General features: G+C 51.0%; 1 protein-coding gene across 2 annotated transcripts in view; it reads right to left on the bottom strand.

Annotated features, from left to right (window-relative positions):
* DNAJC16 (DnaJ heat shock protein family (Hsp40) member C16) overlaps positions 1 to 13,633 on the bottom strand; it is a 296,465-nt gene extending 282,832 nt beyond the window's left edge. Inside the window, exon 1 of one of the 2 annotated variants that reach the window (XM_086922178.1) lies at positions 13,570 to 13,633. The gene's annotated coding sequence lies outside the window, so the exon portion shown is untranslated. Of the gene's footprint in view, positions 1 to 11,920; positions 12,043 to 13,569 lie in introns of those variants that run through there. The other variant, XM_086922179.1, reaches the window with a different exon arrangement.
* Between the last annotated feature and the right edge of the window lie 6,913 nt (positions 13,634 to 20,546).

Genomic DNA, 20,546 nt, shown 5'->3' with positions numbered 1-20,546 from the left:
TGAGGAAGCCGCTTTGCCCCCGGGAACGCCTGGTGACGCCGTGGCTGTAGAGGAAGAGGCAGACAGCAGTGCGGTGGTCGGCGGCGCTTAATGCTGTCGGGGACCTGCTGGGATATAGCTGGAGTCACCCCTGCCTGGAGCCCAAGACTGAGAGGCTTACTAAAGGGCTGACCAGAGGCTCTAGCCGCCATCGTGGGAGACGTGCTGAGCAGGGGAGCGGTGGAGACCCCAGCACTCATTCATGCCGGCCCCGGATCGGGCGCTCCGCCTCAACAATTCCACAGGTGTCTATGCTGAAGTGAGTGGATTGGGGGTGCCAAAGACGCTGGGAGGTGCCTCTGCGAGAGCGGGTCTTGTACTCACGACGGTATTGGATGGCGGAGGTCAGGGCAGCGGTGTAGCCAGTGGGGGTGCTGCAGAGCGGGGAAGGGACCCTCCGACTTCAGAGATTGGGTCCGCGGTGTAGGCTGGAGGTATGGCAGGGCATCCTGTTTACTGCCATGGTTGTGCTGCGGCCGGAAGTCAGGCACGGTCGCCTGTGACGGGGGCGGGGCCACGTCCAGACCGGAAGAGGAGGCAGGCGGAGTGAAATGCGTCTCGCGCCCGGGGCTCCTGTGAGCGGTGTGGAGCCCCGGGCAGGAGGTTGGGCGCCGCGTGCTGAGTAGAGTCCCCGACATTGGCCAGGTAAGCTCCAAAAGGCTGGGGGGGGCTTGGTGCACTTGTGTGTGTGCGTGTGCGTGTATGCTCGTGTGTGTATGTAAGAGTGCGATGGTGACGGCGGGGGGGGGGGCCTCGGTGCACTTGTGTGTGTGCGTGTGTGTATGTGTCAGGGGTGGTGTCTCTGTATGTATGTATGTGCGTGCGTGCATGGGCGCTTGTGTGTGTGTGTATGCGCATGCGTGTGTGGTGCTTGCGCTTCCCAGGAGACAGCGCCTGGCCACAGCGCGCGTTCCAGTTACAAATCGCCTGGAAGGATGCGCGCGGCCGGGACTGTCTCCTGGGAAGCATAGTCGCTAACAAAAGATCTCGGCGGAGACGCGCTTCCGCGCGTTGACGCCGAGACCTAAAAAAGCAGCCCTCTCAATCCAACCATAAGGTCAAAGCAAAAAGCCTTGAAGCATGAAGCATGATCCGTGACAATAAAATTAAAGGCAAGTAATTCGAAATTTACTGTACAACGCCAGGCTGCCAAAGTCTAATTATGAACAAGTTATTTAGGATATAGCCAAACAAATCAACCTGTAAACATGCAGTTACTGGAAAAACAGGAGCAATTGCTGCTTACTTCGAAAGAAAAAAAAAATACTATCACTGATAACCCAAGCAGTCTGGACAACTACAACACAATATGATGTGGGTTATTAACAGAAGACCAGAGTTTCAGATTGGAACAGATCACGTCAGAAGTATTTTCTTTTTTATAACGAATCTACAGTGGGCAATGCCGATAAGCGTTGGAAAAACTAAAAAGGTTCTAGTTTGTTACCCAGTTAAACACTAGCTGCTGACATCTGTTGTGATCTGCAGGTCTGTGTTGGGCCTGGCAAGCAAATACTACCAAGTACAAATAACTGAGTTAATAGTACATTTGGGGCCCTTTCCGGGTTTCTGCTACAGCACACCTTTAAATAGGTGCTCCATGCACTAACAGGGAAAGTGACCCTATTTTGCAGAAGGTGCTGCCCCCACGGCAGCACATTCAAGTGAAATACTGAGCGGATGAATCAAAGTCTCTCTGGTTTAGTAGGCAAACAGCAACTGCCCCCGCCCCCCCCCCCAGCACTTTTGAGAGGGGTTAGAGATCCCCTTGCAGGTGGGTGCAGACTGCATCCACCTGAAAGGTATGTCTTGGGCCTCCGGAGACCCGGTATGGGGTGTGGAGAGAGACTGACAATGCACCTCCCAACAGCTTCTTTGCCTTTGCGTCCACAATACAAAGCAAGCACAGAGGTAAAGAGATTCCTCATTTGCAACTGTCCATGCCCCCTTGCACATGAAAGAACATCCTCTTGAGAGAGTACTGGCACTACATGTGACGGCACTATCTTTGATCATAGATGGGGATGCACAGTCACCTGCAGCCCCTTCTCTAACTAAAAGTGCCCCAGGGCCACATGCCCATTAGACGCCCTGGGAACTTTCTATAATACAACCCCCAGTATTTATAGTGCGGTTATTAGGGCATGCCATGGAATCAGGGCACTGATCAGCTGCTACGTTTTTTTCTAACTTCGTATGCTCCTGATGGAGTTGCCTTCGGGGTCGGATTTTGGCACGGGCGAGCTGGGCCCAGGCTGCCAAACTTTAGAAGGGCCCACCGACCTGTCGGCATGAAGGTTGTGCAAGTAGCAGTTAACCTCTGAATGGGATGGTTATCTTCATAACTGCCTTTAATCGGTTTTCTTTTTATATGCTGCAGGCACCCTGTTTAGCACCTATTAACTCCTGCAATCTTCCTCCCAACCCCCTCTAGCTCTCCCCCCCCCACGTTCCCACCCCTTTAGCGCGCCTCCTTCTCACTACTGTGAACGTAAGATGGTGGGGTGGGTTAAGGGACACGCAGAAATGTTTGCGTTCAGAGGCACTCACTGCGAGAGGTGGCACTATAAACTGTATCCCTATTCCCCCGTTGCTTCTCGCATTAATGACCAGCTGCAGCCTGGGCGCCAAATGTGTTACCAGCCTGAGCGCTGTGCGATTAAAGGCCAGCTCTGGCTGCTTCCTGGAGTGCTGCGCAACAGCACGTAGCGACGCCAGCAGATGGGGAATGTGCATTCGCCAGGCCGGCTATACACTTCAATATCACATCAGAGGCATTTTATTTTAAATTTCACCATTACTAAAGTGCGTGTGTGGGTGCATAAAGAGAAACGATACTCACTTTACTTCGAGGCCAACGTACTACAAGAACTAGACTGTCCAAATCAGCCAGTTAATGACGTGGGCATATTTCTATTCATTTCCTGCAGGGGCCGGTCTACACTTCTTTCTTGCTCACCATATCAACCTTGCGTTATCCCTGCCATGGTTGTGCTGCGGCCGGAAGTCAGGCACGGTCGCCTGTGACGGGGGCGGGGCCACGTCCAGACCGGAAGAGGAGGCAGGCGGAGTGAAATGCGTCTCGCGTGTGGAGCCCCGGGCAGGAGGTTGGGCGCCGCGTGCTGAGCAGAGTCCCCGACATTGGCCAGGTAAGTTCCAAAAGGCTGGGGGGGGGGGCTTGGTGCACTTGTGTGTGTGCGTGTGCGTGTATGCTCGTGTGTGTATGTAAGAGTGCGACGGTGACGGCGGGGGGGGGAGAGGGGGGGGCCTCGGTGCACTTGTGTGTGTGCGCGCGTGTGTGTATGTGTCAGGGGTGGTGTCTCTGTATGTATGTATGTGTGTGCGTGCATGGGCGCTTGTGTGTGTGTGTGTGTGTGTATGCGCATGCGTGTGTGGTGCTTGCGCTTCCCAGGAGACAGCGCCTGGCCACAGCGCGCGTTCCAGTTACAAATCGCCTGGAAGGATGCGCGCGGCCGGGACTGTCTCCTGGGAAGCATAGTCGCTAACAAAAGATCTCGGCGGAGACGCGCTTCCGCGCGTTGACGCCGAGACCTAAAAAGCCATCACATCCTTCCACATTGAGGAATCAGTCTTAAAATCAGATGATATCTCCTATATGGCCTTAAAAGAGGCAATTAACAGGTGTTAGAAATGCGGGTCTCTAGTTGGCACTGGCTGGCGCCACTGTCTAGATAGGGACCCTTTCTCCTAAGTCAGGGCAAGTGGGTCACCCCTTTCGATAACCCCTGATCAACCCTGTAGTAACGTAGCACGAGCAGTTAGCCCTATCACAGAGGCAGGGTGTGAAGAGTTTATGACCACGTACAATAAGGCAGTAATAACACCACAAAAGGACACAACTCGGGTAGGCATAGAAAAATAATATCTTCATCTAACAGTTTTAACTCAACTCTCAAAGCGTATCAACAATGACAATACATGTCAACCGGTAGGGACTCAACGAAACACTGACTGAGTTCAGGGACGGGACCTACGCGGCCTATGTGCACCAGATACATGTTGTTGAAAGGGGGGACAGCACACAGCTTCTGAATGCAGCGGAGACAGTGACAGCCGGACTCCCAGAGACCACAATACGTGGCGGCAGAGGTTCGCAGCAGGCATCCACACTAAATCGGGCCCTAGGGGACAGGCGGGCTCTCCGCAGTAGCAGCACGCGGTTGCGGCGGCCCGAATTGGGGAAGGCAAGGACTCTCGTTGTGTTGCTCCGTGGTGGATGAACAGCAGCAGCAGCTCTCTCTTGGCTGAGGCAGCCCACAGGACAATTCCGGGGGGTGAAAAGTTGTCAAGGGTGCAGGCACTCAGCGGCAACAGCTCTCTCTCAGCTACGGCAGCCTGCGGGAAAACTACAAAGGGGGATGCAAACTCGTCAAAGGTGTCAAGAATGTGGGTGCTCAGAGGCCACAGCTCTCTCGCAGCTGCGGCAGGCCACTCAACAAAGCACGATGATGCACAGTAACACAGGGTGGCAGAGACTTAGCGGCTACAGCTCTCCTTTGGCTGCGACAGCTCACGGGGGTGCACAGTGGCCAGGGGTGTGGACACTCAGTGTCTACAGCTCTCCTCCGGCTGCGGCGGCCCACGGGACCACTCCCAATGGTGCACAATAGCAGAAGGTGAGGGCCCTCCGCGGCAACAGCTCGCTCTCGGCTGCGGTGGCCCATGGGACAAATCACGATGGTGCACAGTAGCATATGGTGTGGGCACTCAGCGGCTACAACTCTCTCTCGGCTGTGGCGGCCCACGGACAAATCACGATGGTGTACAGTAGCAAAGGTGTGGGCACTCAGCAGCTACAGCTCTCTCAGCTGTGGCGGCCCACGGGACAAATCATGATGGTGCACAGTAGCAAAAGGTGTGGGCACTCAGCGGCTACAGCTTCTCTCGGCTGCGGCGGCCCACCGGACAAATCAAGATGGTACAGGTTCCGGCGGCCCTCAGCAGTGACAGCTCTCCCTCAGCTGCAGCGGCCCACTCGGATTCTGCGGAAGGTTGGATGGTGCAGATATAGGCGGGCACTCAGCGGCAGCGGCTCTCGTCTTAGCTGCTGCATCACTCAGCGGCAGCGGCTCTCGTCTTAGCTGCTGCATCACTCAGCGGCAGCGGCTCTCGTCTTAGCTGCTGCATCCCGCACAGGTTAGCAAAGAAAGGTTCAGAGTTAGGCGGGCGCTCAGCGGCAGTAGTTCCCTCGGAGCTGCAGCGGCCCGCACAGGTTCAACAAACGTTTCAGAAAAAGCCCAGTCCGCGGCCCTTACAGTAGACCTAGTGGCTACGGATTACTCGACGGGGGCCTCACCTGCAAGTGGAACTACCAGCACAGGAATTCCAACGGCCGACTGGGTGAAGTCTAATGTCCCTGAGACTTAGGCAGGAGGGTCCCTCGATTTGGGCCCTGGGTAGTTTCTTCGGCAAGATGGGTTAAAGTTGCAAAGTCCTTTTCTCCGTTCACTCGTACAGAATTTCGTCTTGACATCCAGAAGGAACACCCTTGGCCAAAGTTCCAGCACAGCATTTTATACCTAACAAGTCTTTGTTCTCTAAGGTTGAATATCAATGACTCCAGCCAGAACCAGACCAGTGGAGTCGGGGAGCACTTGGTTTAAGAGGTGACATCCTGCCCTTTCAGAAGGAGGGGGTCTGCTATCAGACACCCAGTGGGAGGTGGAGCCATCATTCACCTTGCCAGGCTCGACCCTGCTTGGATCAAAGTGTCACCCCTCCCCATGCTTGGAATACCGATCCCTCTCTCCAGCCAGGTCTAACCCAGCTGGCCCTGCTGCTCCAAAACCAGACGGCCAATACGCATACTCGCAACAGCCCGCAGTAAAGCTTTAAACAAGAAACTACAGCGTTTTCAGAAAAGGCATTTCACAACATACAACACTGAAACGATGTGTAAATGTAAATGTAAATGTAAATGTATTGGCATTTATATAGCGCACTACTTACCCGTAGGGTCCCAAGGCGCTTCGACCGCTGCGAAACCCTTCCTGGCTTCCCTGAGAGATGGTCCCTTAATGGGTATCTCCAGGGTGAGACCAGGCATCCCCGGCGGTCTGGTGGGGCCGTTAGTGAAGATGAGGCAAGCTAATGCCCAGAGTTGCCGAGTGTGATCGCTGATCAGAGTGGGCACCGAGGCGAGAGAATTATCGAGTCCGCTGACCCTGGTCCAGAAACCTGCCGCGCCGGGAATCGAACCCTGGTCCCGGGCCGTCCTCTGCTCTCGGGTCTGCCGCCTCTAACCAGTGAGCCAAACGATCCTCACTAGAAGGTGGCAACTACCGCGTCTTCAGGGAAGGCCTTTCAAAACATTTAATACCGAACCGGTCCTCACTAAAAGGTGGCCCTTGCCGGCCTGATTATAACCATATTAAACTCGTACTCCCTATCGGTTTCCTAGGCCCAGATAGGGTGATACACGGCAGTCCTTAACAAAACAGGCTATACTAATGTAAGCATCAGAGTTATCCTAATTCACATAGTCATTTATATACATGGAGCATTCGCGCTGTGGCACTGAGTAGCAGTGGCACGGCGCCCAGAACATCTTTATCCAGCCAACATTCAAGACAGGAAGAGTAGCAGGGGAAGGGAGACCTATGCCAATTATGCTAGGTCTAACAACAGGCAACTTAAACTAATCTAAACCCATCAGTACATATCTTTTATAGAGACCTCCAATACCCTTCCCCCTAAATAACTCATACCTGGAAGGGAAACCGCCACCATATTTACTAGAAGCCACCAACAGAGAGAGGTGTAGCGAAATCCTGTGCCAACTAGGCTTACTAGCAACCAATGTTTTATTCAGCAGGGCGAAAGAGGGGCGTGTATGTTATGCAACTACAGGCCGGAATCATGGCTGCATCTCCTGTGCGGTTGTCCCAAGTTGGATCCCTCCAGGAGGACTCTGCTGAAGCTAGTTTAACTGACTCAGGCTGTTTGTACCTGTCTGGAGGCCTCATTGTTATGTTTTACCCAAAAGCCTAATAGAGGTGCGGGAAATTTTTCAAAGAACTTAGAACCCATCTTTGACCGTGTCATATTCCATCTTTCCAAAAACTGATAAACTATCACACGGGGATAACCTGATTCGTAACAACAGTCCAGTCAAGGGGTTCTTGGACCAACTGAGCAATGAGGTGGGAGATGGAGAAATAACATCATGATGATTATTCAAGTAGCCTGTTTTGTAAAACAATACCTTTGTTAGTCTCAGGTTATTGTTGGGGTGACCAACCATCTGTAATTTTCACAGACAGTCCGTGAATTTACCAAAATGTCAGTTGGCCGTGAAGGAAGGAAGTTTCAATGGGCGGCATTTGTCTGTAATTTTAGCCTTGATGTTAAAGAACAAGTATTCAGAAGTTGAGATGGCCCAGCAGAAGGAAGGGGGTCTCCTGTGAGGTGATTCAGAGGGCGGGGCAGCCAGGTGGCCGAGCTGCTTCAAAGAAATGGAAATGCGGGCAAGTATTTAATCTGCGCATGTAAAGGCTGCTTGAATGCGAAATGGGTGTTAATTGCTAGAGTTCACGTTACGCTGCTTGAAGTGAAAGATTTCTCGTTTCTGCTGTAACTGGAAATGGGGATGTTAGAAATGGGATCTCTGGTTGGCTAAAGCTTGCGCCAAAGCCAGGCAGAGACCACCACTCTAGTCAGGGCAAGGGAGTTACACGCCAAAGATAACCCCTGCTCACCCCCTTGGTAGCTTGGCACGAGCAGTCAGGCTTATCTCTGACGCCATGTGCAAAGCGTTTGCACGCGCACACAGCAACAACATCCCAGGCACACCACAAAAGCAACTCCACACAAGGTTATATCAAAAATAGCCTTTGTATTCTCATAACACATTAGAAAAGTAATCACATAATATAGATTGTGCCACCTGGCACTAGGTCATATTTACAAGGGATTATTTACACCTGGCAGGGCCCACTGGACCACTGTCAGAACCATCACAAAGTGAACTTAGTACAAGTAAGACATAGCATAAACATACAACCAGTAAATACTGTTAACCACTGTACTCAGCATCAGCCTGTAAAATAAACCACATTATGCACAGTATCACATTAGGCGCCACATCCATTGTACGCCAACCTCATCAGTCTAACATCTTAGACCCTAACCTGCTATGCATCACTCACATTAGGGGTATTCTCATATTAGGAAATAATCTCACTGGCTGAAACACATTACGCACATAATCTCATCCCCAAACGCATTTAGAGGCATGAATCATTGTAAAGCATCACATTTCCTAATATCGCATAAATCACTGACCACCTGGCCAACTGGCCTTCTCAAAAGGGGCTCAAATGCCCTGTGTCCAGAATGTCAGGGCTGCTGCCAATGCAGCATAGTTCGTACGTACGCCATGGCAACTCACTCTTATCTCTCACAATGCTCCAAAAGAACTGTGGCCTAAACATAGCAGCTGCCCACTACTTGCTGGGCAGCTGTGCAGCAAACAAGGCCGGGAACCACTGCGCCTCTTCTGTCCCCCTAGGGACTCTGCCATTCAAAATGCAAAACGATGCAGCTGCCCGCGCTGGTGCAGCGCAGGTTGAATCAAACAAATGGGCCCTGGCACAACTGTGCCCTCGGACTTCACTTGAAATCACCCCCTTGGTGCAGCTGCCCTCTTTGAGTTGGGCAGATGGGATGAACAAAGCTATGGGGCCGGGCACCTCTGTGCCCTCAGGTTGGAGCGGCCCGCAACGGCGGGTCCGCTCATGGCTATTAGGTACTGGCACTTCTGTGTCTCAGGGGAATAGCTCTGGGGGTAGGCACTGATCGCATGCCTCGACTCACACTCCCCTCTCCACCTTGTTCCACTCACCGGACTCTCTTTCTTCGCCTGGTCACAATGCGGCTGCCCCCAGGGCTTCCTCTCACCACTGGAGCCCCGCTTGAGAGATCGCGTGGTCGCGGCCTGCTCCGGCCGCCTCTCCCCTTCACTTGGGCTGCCATCGGCGGCGGCCGCAGCCTTCATCTTCGGCCCCGCTGCCTCTTAACCCGGGCCCCCTCCTGGGACCACGGACTTTACTGCGCACAGGCAAAGCTCTCACCAGCATATGCAGCCCTGCTCGACTCGAAGCCACCTTGTTTGTTGCTTTCCCGCTTCCGTCCGCTAGGCCCCGTCCACAACCAAGCGGTCTGCCGATTGCGATGGAGGTCTTTCCTCCCTTCTCTCGGCGGCAACAAGGGGTGGGCTCCCTCATACTTGAAAAATATAAAGCGGGGTGGGCTCCCGCTAATCCATAAAAGCAAAAAGGCTGGGTGGGCACCCACCGCCGTGGGCATCAAGGAGGAATCCCTCATGCCAGGATTCCCTCCATCAAGATGAGCAGCTCAGCGCTGCAGGGCCCTCGGGCTCCTTCTCAAGAGGAAGAAAATGTAGCGCTCAACAGGCGCTAGGTGCCACAAGAGTCCTGGAAGTCCTTAGGGATAATGGGGCAAAGCAGGGCTCAGGGAGGCAAGCCCTCCTGGCAGCCCCCCTTGGGCCCCAGCAGCACGCCCCAGCAGGATCGGCACCAAAGTAAAGAACTGAACAACATCATGGGGTCACAGCCTTTGTCTAAAGTGCAGGGCATGGGGGACCAGTTGCAACTGATTTAGGAGGGATTTGGAGCACTTTGTTTTGGAAGCTCCTCTTCCCCTCTTCCCCTTTGTCAGGTGGGAGCTTGCCATCAGACACACCACAGGGGGGGCGGAGCCAGCATTCACTAGGGCAGGCACCATCCTATCCTATTCAGAGTCATGGGATTACCCCTCCCACCACTCTTACTCCAGACGTCCCATTCAGCTTAGCGCTGACTCACCCTGCCCCTCCTGGAGCCACCCACACCTCTCAGCTCCTGTCACTCACAAGCCAGACATGCAATTCACATCAGGCAGGCAGACACATAGCACACAGAAATGCCAACTTCTAAAAGTGGTATTTCTCCACCAGTCCCTATACATTTGCGCACACCATTGCGCAGCATTTATCCTCACGAGTTCATACATACTAAACACAACCCTGCAATCCTCTTATACCAGGAATTACCATGGATACACTTATCCCCAATGCATTCCTATGGGAGGGCAGGCCCATCTCACCACACGTACACAGAGAGCACACGCACTTTATACTGGACCACTGTGCTAAAGAGCCCAGAGGCCTAAAACCACTACCACCATGTCAGAGCTTAAGGCAAAAAGTTCAGGGGTGAACCTGCCAAAAAAGGGAAAGGTCCAACAGGGGAGCTCACCTCGAAATGTTTGCTAGCTTGGCTCACTCACTGCCCATGACCCCCTCCCCCCACCTTCATTCATCTCTCTGACTTGCTTCTTGTGGCTATCTTGAGTTTTTCGGTTTGGATGTCCTACTTTTAGATGAGGCAATGCAGTGATATGTTGTGAATGTGAAAACCCATGCTGTCACACAGATGTTTTATACTAAGGCAAGCAAAAAAAAAGCTCCACTGTTTTGAAAGCAAGTCACTAGCATAACAGATTAGGACATATACACAATTTTGAAACATTTGAGATGCTATCGGTTTACAGAAGGGCTGCTTTCTTTACATATTTAGTTTTGCATCTAAAAAGGTAATGCAAAAAATGTTTCACCATCAAGTGCCATTTCTCTACCTGATGATCCAATATATTTGTCTGCCCCATGAGCTGCATGTCCATTTTATAGTTTGATGCCATTTCACAATTGCATGTAAAACTACTGCTAACATTTGCTTCTTGCATTAATCTTTGCCCAAGTTGGCCCATCACTGAAAGTTTCAGCAAATTCCACTGGCCAAAATAGCTTCAAGATGAAGGTAGTAGATCAGCGTGGTATCTCCGCAATTAGGATGAAAGAGAGCAAACAAAAGGCCTGATTTACTGGAGTACTGTAGGTGGAATTCCTTGGGGAAATGGTGCAAGCACGGTTGTAAGAAGATGTTTGTAAAAGTATAATTGCAAAATATTAAAGGAGGATCCTTTTATCAATTGTTTTATTTTTTATAACCACAGTTGCCTAAAAAGTGCTAGCTTTGCCATTACCTAGGCCTTCGTCGATCTTAAAGCAAATGAAATACCACAAAAAGACCTGCACAGTTGCTCAAAGCTGGGCGCATACCGAAAATCGTGAATTGCCCGGTGTCTCAACCTAATTTAAACTTATTTTGACTTGTACTTTTTTGTCGTGAATGTTGACCCTTCATCCTTAATGTTTACACTCACCGTCCTGAATTTGCACCCATGCCGCTTGGTCACCCTAGTTATTGTGCCCTCCACTTTCTTTCACTCCCTCTAAATCATACTGGCTCGGGTGGTTTATGGTTCTTGTCGGTTTTGAAAACATCTCTCCGTCTCGCACCCCTTTTATATGTTATTGCCTTTTTACTGATGGGGTGGATTCGGCAGAGGCTCTTTAAACTTTGCATCCCATTGATTTTTGTGTCATGCTAGGGTGTTCGTTCCTGAGGGGATACTTTTTCTTTTAACGGTATGAAGCACTTTGTTATTTACACACTTTAACAGTCTCGCCGGTTCTTGCGGCTTTTCCAGTCTTTCTCCTCAATACATTTTCCCACACTATATTATGCACTTCGTCGTTGCCTCTTTGCCTGTTTGTGCACTGTAGCCCAAGAAGCCTACAAAAACTAATTTTAATGTAATATCTAAATATGGCTTTTAATTTTAGCACATGGATATATGTTTTATTACTGTATGACTACAAATTCTGGTGTCATTTATTAACTAAACAATAGATTTTGACAATACTAGTACGACTACAGTGTTGTAAACGTGGACTAACGAGATTGTTATTATGTGGTATGTTTAGCTTTAAAAGCTCCTTGCTTTACTTTCTTCTTACCTATTATTGCTTCCATCGACAGTTCATTACTGTTCATGTAGCTCTTGGTTGTATGCTAAATAATATCTATTTTTTTTTCTTTAATGGGTTTTGAGTTATTCCACCCTGTATATACAAGATTAAGTTGGAGATCAACAATGGCAACAGCCGAAGACATTTCGGTCGAGACATTGTTTTGCAATCATACAGGCCGCACACTTATCTGTGTACCCAATTGTCGACTGCGCCCTTCTACTGTTACCTTCCTCAAAATGCAATAAAGAATGAGAACAAAAAATCCTAGCTGCCCGTGTAGATGAAATTCATTTATCTTATGTGGGGGGGGGGGGGTGATGATTTTAATTAATCAATCAATAAACATTAAACTTGAGAACACAAAAACGATGTAAAACAATTATTAAGTGGCTACAAAACACCTGCGATACACCGAGCCAGTTCTGGCTTTCAAATAAACTACATTTTGTTTTGAAGAACACTGGGCTAACAGGTAGCATACTGCATCTCAGAATATATCACTGTCAGCCAGTTATAAATATCAAACAGGTAAATATAGAATAAACGATCACAAGCAGCCCCATGATAAAGGAAAAAAGTTATGACATTGGGGTCTGAAACACAGACTGGCAGGTATCCTTAACCTTTACACCCTCAGTACTTTGCATTATGACACTTGCAGTTTAGCTTTGGAGCTCAATGCGTCATTTAAAAAAAATCAGCTTGCGAAATGCTGCTGATTTAAAGGCCGGGACTGACAGATGTTGTCATTCATAGGATGCCGTCATTCAAGACACGGAGTCACTTAGCAGGAAGAACTCGCTTTCTTGGATACAGTAACAAAGTACATTTGAAATTCGGGACATTAAAGGCCAGTACTGCCGACGTTGGAACTGTGAACCAGATTCCAGTCCCGACGTACGGTCAACGTCCTGTGATTCTGAGAAAATCACAATCTCCCCGTGCTTAAAAAATGAATGTGGACTTTTCTCATATAATCTGGTGCTCGTGTAAAGCGCTGAACGACCTTGGGACAAGTGCGAGCTATACAAAAGAAACTCAATAACAAGCCGGCAAACCTGAGTGAAGAACACATTATTACAAGTAACAGCATGCGGGGGCATACACCCGATTGTTTTTCCATGTCATTTTGACACCTTCGTGGGCTACAGGACTGTCCTTACAGCAGACAGGGCTTTATGTGCTGGAGTTTTAAATCCAGTGCCTAGAATGATTAAAAGCTGAACAGCATTACACAAAACGAAAAGTCGGGTAAGTCAAAAGGCCTGAATTCGCTTAATGTTTAACAGAGGACTTATTGGCAACCAGGATTTAGGTTACAAAACCAAATATAAACCTCCAGAATACGTGACAAATTACAACTAAAACCAAAGATAATGCTGTACAGTATGTGACTACGGTTGAAGGAACAATCCCTGCAGCATGCACAACACGACGTGACCACGCGAAAGTGGAAATAAAACCTATTTGACAGCAAGTGAGGCGCACAAGTCATCCAAGCGACCTCTTCCCTGGCCCCTGTCCCATCACAGACGGGAGCAGATCTGCCGGCCAGATTCTGCCCCTCCCACTCACACACCGTCAACAACCGGTTAAGCCTCGCACCCCCTAAATCTCCTCCCCCTTCTCCTCACCGCATCCTCCTCCCGGCTCCGGTTCCACTGCACACACAGGAAGCGGAAGCACCACCTGGCAGGAAGTACCGCCTCCAGGCCTTTACTGTTGCTTGGTTACGACGCCGCACAGTCCCTGTCCTCCAATCGCCTCCTTCTTGCCCTGCTCCGTCCCCGCCTTGGTTGCACTGACAGATCGGCGCTGTTGCTCCTGGACACATATTTTAACCCGCCCCAACCTCTGTGTTCATCCTGCGGTCACGTGACTCTCCCCGAGCTCCCGGACTCTAATTATATCCCTGGGTCACCAAGGAGACTAGTGGAGGGCGAGGGTTAGCGGGGATGGATGAGAAGGGGGTACTGGGCTTGATAAACTGTTCGTGGAATTGTGTGAGTGACCACAGGGGTGATGGATGGGAGATAGCCAGGGGTGATGACTTGGATTTAGGGAGATGAGTGTTAATGTGAGTGAGTGAAAAGTAAGAGGTGTAGTGGTGGGGCAGAGGATAGGCAGGGGTGTAGGAAACACTAAATTGGGGGTTGGGGGGGGGGGGGGGGGAGCGACAAGGTCGCCCTAGGGGACATTTCATTGACCCTCTGGAAAGTGTCCATAGTCTGAGAGCCGCAGGCTTTGATAAATGTATACACATGTCTTCACAGTCTGTAATTATGCTTTAATGTTAATTGCATTCTGGGAAGTGATTAGAAAATATGTGAAAAAACATGAACCTTGCATCTTCATGCACCAAGCACACAAGGGTGGGGGAGAAAAAAAGAAGATGAAACAAAATCTTCTTAGCAACATTCATAAACCTTGCAATGGAACTGGATTAATAATAAGCAATCGCTCTTTTTGCTGCAGGAAGTTATAATAAAATCCTGAACTTTTTTTTGCAAAACCAAATGTTTTCTTGTGTCGTTCAGTGTGGAGGACAAATTATTTTGCTGTTGTCTGCATGTTAAATGATTCTATTGTCTCTTTATATATGATTCAGTCTTTTCTTGAACATAATTGACCTTAACCAAGTTTTCAGTTAGTGGAGACCAATGATGTTTCTGCTTTAAAGGAGATACTGGAATCACTAAGTCAATCTGTTGTAGCTTCTCAACCTTTATAAAAACAAAAAGCTTTCTCTGTTGAAAGCATTTTTACAAACTTTGTAAGTTCTTGCCCTGAAGTGTACTTAAACATACTTAACCCCTCCAGGTCGCTCCACCTACCGCACGGCCCCCATGTGCCAGGTCACCACTGCTGCCTACTCCTGCCACTGCTTCCTGCCCGTGGTTAGCCGCTGCCTGCTAGGGACTCTGCCCTCAGGCCTCCCCCCTCGCCGCTACCGCAGTTTTTTTCCCGCCTCTCCTTTTCCCGCCACTCCTCTTCCCCGCCGCTGCCCCCTGTGGCCCCGCCCCCTTCCTTTTCCCCGAGCCTCATTCGCCGCCCGCTCCCGCCTCCCAGCTGCTCCTCCCTCCCACTTGGCCACATATGGCGGGGACTGCGTGGCAGTGAGCTGTGACCCCTCCAGGTCGCTCCACCTACCGCACGGCCCCCATGTGCCAGGTCACCACTGCTGCCTACTCCTGCCACTGCTTCCTGCCCGTGGTTAGCCGCTACCTGCTAGAGACTCTGCCCTCAGGCCTCCCCCCTCGCGGCTACCGCCGTTTTTTCCCCGCCTCTCCTCTTCCCGCCACTCCTCTTCCCCGCCGCTGCCCCCCTACGGCCCCGTCCCCTTCCTTTTCCCCGACCCTCATTCGCCGCCCCGCTCCCGCCTCCCAGCTCCTCCTCCCTCCCACTTCGCCATATATGGCGGGTACCGCGCGTACGCGCAGCGGGCGCGCGTACGTGCAGCGGGCGCGCCGATTGTGCGCTAAAGGCGCGCCAAAGGCAAGCCCGCCTGCGCCTGGACCGCGCCCAGTGCCAGAACCCCTGGCCCCCGCCGATGCCAACCCACCCGCCGGACCTATGATGCCGCCACCCTCCACGCACTCAACGCTGGCCGGAACCCCGCCTGCTACCGAGCCACCCCGAAACGCACCCACGGACCATTCACCTGCCAAGCCTGCCGATTCACCTGCCTCCAGACCTGCACCGCACCCGCCAAGCCGATCACCAGCAGCAACCACCTCAAGTGCATCCTGCTCAACACCCGCTCCTTCCACAGACACGCCGTGGAACTCTGGAACCTGCTCGACACAACATCACCAGACGTCGCCTTCCTCACGGAAACCTGGATGAACGCCTCCTCAGCGCCCGACATCGCCATCGCCATCCCGGACGGATACAAGATCACCCCGAGGGACCATGTCAACCAGACTGGAGGAGGCATCGCCATCGTACACAAGAACACCATCCGCATCACGACCAACTCGGACAACACCCTCACCGCCGCCGAACACCTCCACTTTCAGATACACACCGACCCCAAGACCACACTCAGAGGCACCCTCATCTACAGACCCCCGGGACCACGCACACAATTCAGCGAAGACATCGCAGACTTCATCAGCCCGCACGCCCTCCCCTCCGCTGACTACATCCTCCTAGGGGACCTCAACTTCCAGCTGGAGAACAACAAGGACAGCAACACCACCACCCTGCTGGACAACCTTGCCAACCTCGGACTCAAGCAACTGGTGAACACCCCCACCCACTACGCCGGCCACACGCTTGACCCAGTCTTCTCCTCCAGCAAATACATCTCCTTCAGCCACTCCACCGGAATTCATTGGACTGATCACAGCTGCGTCCACTTCAGCTTCAGAAGAACCACGACCCACCACCACCTGCAACAGGTTCCTCGCAGGAGCTGGAACAAGATCACCGCCGACCAGCTCACCACCTCCCTCAGCCAGAACCCTCCCGCCAGCACAACGGACCCCAACGAAGCAGCCAGCAACCTCACACAGTGGATCACCAACTGCGCAGATGACCTTGCACCACTGAAGACCCCTCCCAGCAAGAAAGCCTCTTGGTTCACCGACGAACTTAAGAACTCCAAGAAGAACTGCCGCACCCTCGAGAAAGCCTGGCGCAACGACCAGACCACAGACAACATGAATGCCCTCAAGCACGCCACCCGCAAACACCACCAGCTGATCTGCACCACCAAGAAGACAGCATTCAAAGAACGACTGAACAACAATGCCCACAACAGCAAGGAACTCTTCAGCATCGTCAAAGAGCTCTCCAACCCCAGCACCGGAAACAACGACATCACTCCCTCGCAAGGCCTCTGCGACTCACTCGCCTCGTTCTTTCACAGCAAGATCACCGACATACACAACAGCTTCGGCGCACAGACCACGCACCCAACCTCCGAAACAACGCCCCCCACCACCACCCTCTGCACCTGGACCCCAGTCAGCACCGAAGACACCACCCGCAAGATGAACACCATCCACTCCGGATCACCAACCGACCCCTGCCCCACCACGTCTTCAACAAGGCCGACTCCATCATCGCACCCCAACTCCGGGACATCATCAGCACCTCCTTCAACACCGCCACCTTCCCGGAGAGCTGGAAGCACGCCAAGCTCAGCACCCTCCTGAAGAAACCAACAGCGGACCCCACCGACCTCAAGAACTTCATCCCCATCTTGCTCCTCCCTTTTCCCGCCAAAGTCATCGAGAAGACCGCCAACAGACAGCTTGCCGCCTTCCTCGAGACGAACGGATCCCTCGACCACTCGCAGTCCGGTTTCCGAGCCAACCACAGCACCGAGACCACCCTCATCGCAGCCACTGACAACATCAGATCCCTGCTCGACAACGGGGAAACAGCGGCCCTCATCCTCCTGGACCTCTCCGCAGCGTTCAACACTGTCTTCCACCGCACCCTAGTGCATCGCCCCATCAACATCGGAATCCAAGACAAGGCACTGGAGTGGATCATCTCGTTCCTCACCGGAAGAACCCAGAGAGTCCGCCTCCCCCCGTTCAGATCCGAGGCCACCAAAGTCATCTGCGGCGAGCCACAAGGATCATCACTCAGCCCCACCCTCTTCAACGTCTACATGAGCCCCCTCGCAGCAATCGCACGCCAACACAACCTCAACATCATCTCCTACGCTGACGACACCCAGCTGATCCTCTCCCTCACCAACGACCCCGCCACTGCCAGAACCAGCCTACACGAAGGGATGAAAGACGTCGCCGAGTGGATGAAGAACAGCCGCCTGAAACTGAACTCAGACAAGAAGGAGGTCCTCATCCTGGGATCATCGCCATCCGCCTGGGATGACTTCTGGTGGCCCCCTGCCCTGGGCACCACTCCCAAGCCAATGGACCACGCACGTAACCTGGGGTTCATCCTGGACTCCTCCCTCTCGATGACCAGACAAGTCAACGCCGTCTCATCATCGTGCTTCAACACCCTGCGCATGCTCCGAAAGATCTTCCAGTGGATCCCCACCGAAACCAGGAAGATGGACACCCAGGCACTCGTCACCAGCCGACTGGACTACGGAAACACCCTCTACGCCGGAACCACAGCAAAACTTCAGAAAAGACTCCAACGCATCCAGAACGCCTCCGCACGACTCGTCCTGGACATTCCCCGACACAGCCACATCTCCGACCACCTGAGAGACCTGCACTGGCTCCCCATCAGCAAGAGGATCACGTTCAGACTCCTCACCCACGCACACAAGGCTCTCAACGACATGGGCCCCAAGTACCTCAACAACCCCCTGACCTTCTACACTCCAACCCGCCAGCTACGATCGACCAGCCTCGCCCTCGCCGCCGTTCCACGCATCCGCAGAGCCACCACCGGAGGAAGATCCTTCTCCTACCTGGCAGCCAAGACATGGAACTCCCTCCCCATCCACCTCCGGCTAACCCAGGACCATCTCTCCTTCAGGAAGCAACTCAAGACCTGGCTTTTCGAGCAGTAACGGACCCCTCTCCCCCAGCGCCTTCAGACCCCTCCTGTTGAGTAGCGCGCTATACAAATGTTATGATTGATTGAATGCAGTTAACTCGTGTGAGGGTAGCAGAGGGCCAATATCTTGGTATTGAGCAATAGTGCCTTGTGTGTGTCTCCCTTCCCGTTTTTGGAGGTTTCAGTTCATACCGCCCTTGTCTACAATATCCCTCAGTCTTTTTGAAACATAACGCTCTAATCACTCATTGGATTTTAATGGGTGTCCTTAATGTATCATGCGGAAAGGACGTCACCATCCCTCTATAACCTTGATTGAACCTTGACTCCCCACTGTTGCCACTCTTGGAGTGTTTGTTTTATAATGAATGATGGGATTTCATTCATTCAGTGCGGCTACTCCGAGGAGTGTCCAGGCGCTGTATGGAAGATAGTAGTCAGAAGGTTAGGAGAGAGCTCATTAAAGAGGGAAAATCCAAGTCTTAAGTTCTTTCTGAACAATTGTTCATTGTTCGTTTGACGTAGTTCAACAGGCAATTTTTTTTAGGCTTGAGGGCCTAGGAGAGAAAAAGATCGGCCTCCAGATCTGGTTAGCTTTACCCTCAGAACTTTGGCCAAATGAAGAGCACAAAGATCTAGAGGGAGAGTAAAATTGGATACTAGACAACAGATAATCTGGGCCAGATTTGTGCAGTGCCCTATGCATAAGGGTCAAGGCCTTAAACAAAATCCTATTTCTGACAGGAAGCCTATGCATATTCTTCAGATGTGAAGTGATAGAAGCTCGCTTGGGTAGATGTAAGGCCAAGCGAGCGGCTGCGTTCTGAACAGTTATAAAGGCTTATTGAATTGGAATTTAAGAGTATCTTAGGCAATGGGACACCAGTAATAAAAATAGTATCTGCTGGACTTGACCCTCTATGCACTGTCATTCCTAAACATTTTAAAAATGTTTTGGTTGGAGGGCGCACAGCAGTTATTATGGAGATATTTGTAATGTTTAATTAAATTTGTTTGAAGGTTGGGTGCTACGTACAGGTGGCGCGTCCGTCCGGCGCGCATTTATTAATGTAGATAGTTACTGTGTTCCCATCTAACTTGGGAACATCCCTGCGTGTTGTGCACACCGTAGGTGCTTGAAAAAATAAGCTTCCAAATGATAAACTGTTGATGATCTTTAATCATATTTCATCATTATCTTCATGATTTTAGATTCATTCTCTTTTTATATACATTAAATATTCTTGAAATGGCTCCAATGCATTTCGGGTAATAAACCCTTCATCTGGGAGCTTCTGAAAACAACAAACATGAGTTTCTGAAAACAACAATATAAGATATAGCAGCGTACAAGTACATGATCTAATAGGCGGTAATCGTAGCATGCGGGTATGGCTGGTGAAGTGGGTGATCGGTTTTAATAGCGTGGTGATCGGAAGGATAAATAAATCGTGTCTTTGTCAGTGCTCTCTGTGTTTAAGGCGAATGGTGAGGCGTGGAAGGTTCAGTGCATACGGTTGTGCATTAAAGTGTCTAATCGCTATTAGATCATGTACTTGTACGCTGCTATATCTTATATTGTTGTTTTCAGAAACTCATGTTTGTTGTTTTCAGAAGCTCCCAGAAGAAGGGTTTATTACCCGAAATGCATTGGAGCCATTTCAAGAATATTTAATGTATATAAAAAAAGAGAATGAATCTAAAATCATGAAGATAATGATGAAATACGATTAAAGATCATCAACAGTTTATCATTTGGAAGCTTATTTTTTCAAGCACCTACGGTGTGCACAACACGCAGGGATGTTCCCAAGTTAGATGGGAACACAGTAACTATCTACATTCCTAAACATTTTGCCATCTTCCCTTCTGTTGTCCGAACCGATTTCTATTAGCTTTTAGGGCTTTGTGCACATTACCACTGATAACCAGTAGTAAGGTGTCAGGATTTGCGATGTGTAACGCCTGCCTAAAACATTAAACTACACCTCCCAGAAGGCAATGTGGAGGAGGAGCCAGCGTCAACAAGAAGACGCATTGCGTGCTTGTTAGTATGCATAATTCTGTAATTTTTAGGTTTTTATTTCGGCAGCTGTGGATAGAAGAGCCAAGGAGT

Source organism: Lissotriton vulgaris, chromosome 5 (assembly GCF_964263255.1).
Source record: "Lissotriton vulgaris chromosome 5, aLisVul1.2, whole genome shotgun sequence".
Classification (NCBI taxonomy): domain Eukaryota; kingdom Metazoa; phylum Chordata; class Amphibia; order Caudata; family Salamandridae; genus Lissotriton; species Lissotriton vulgaris.
Note: the sequence above shows the minus strand (reverse complement) of the source record. Positions and strands in the feature narration are given on the sequence as shown.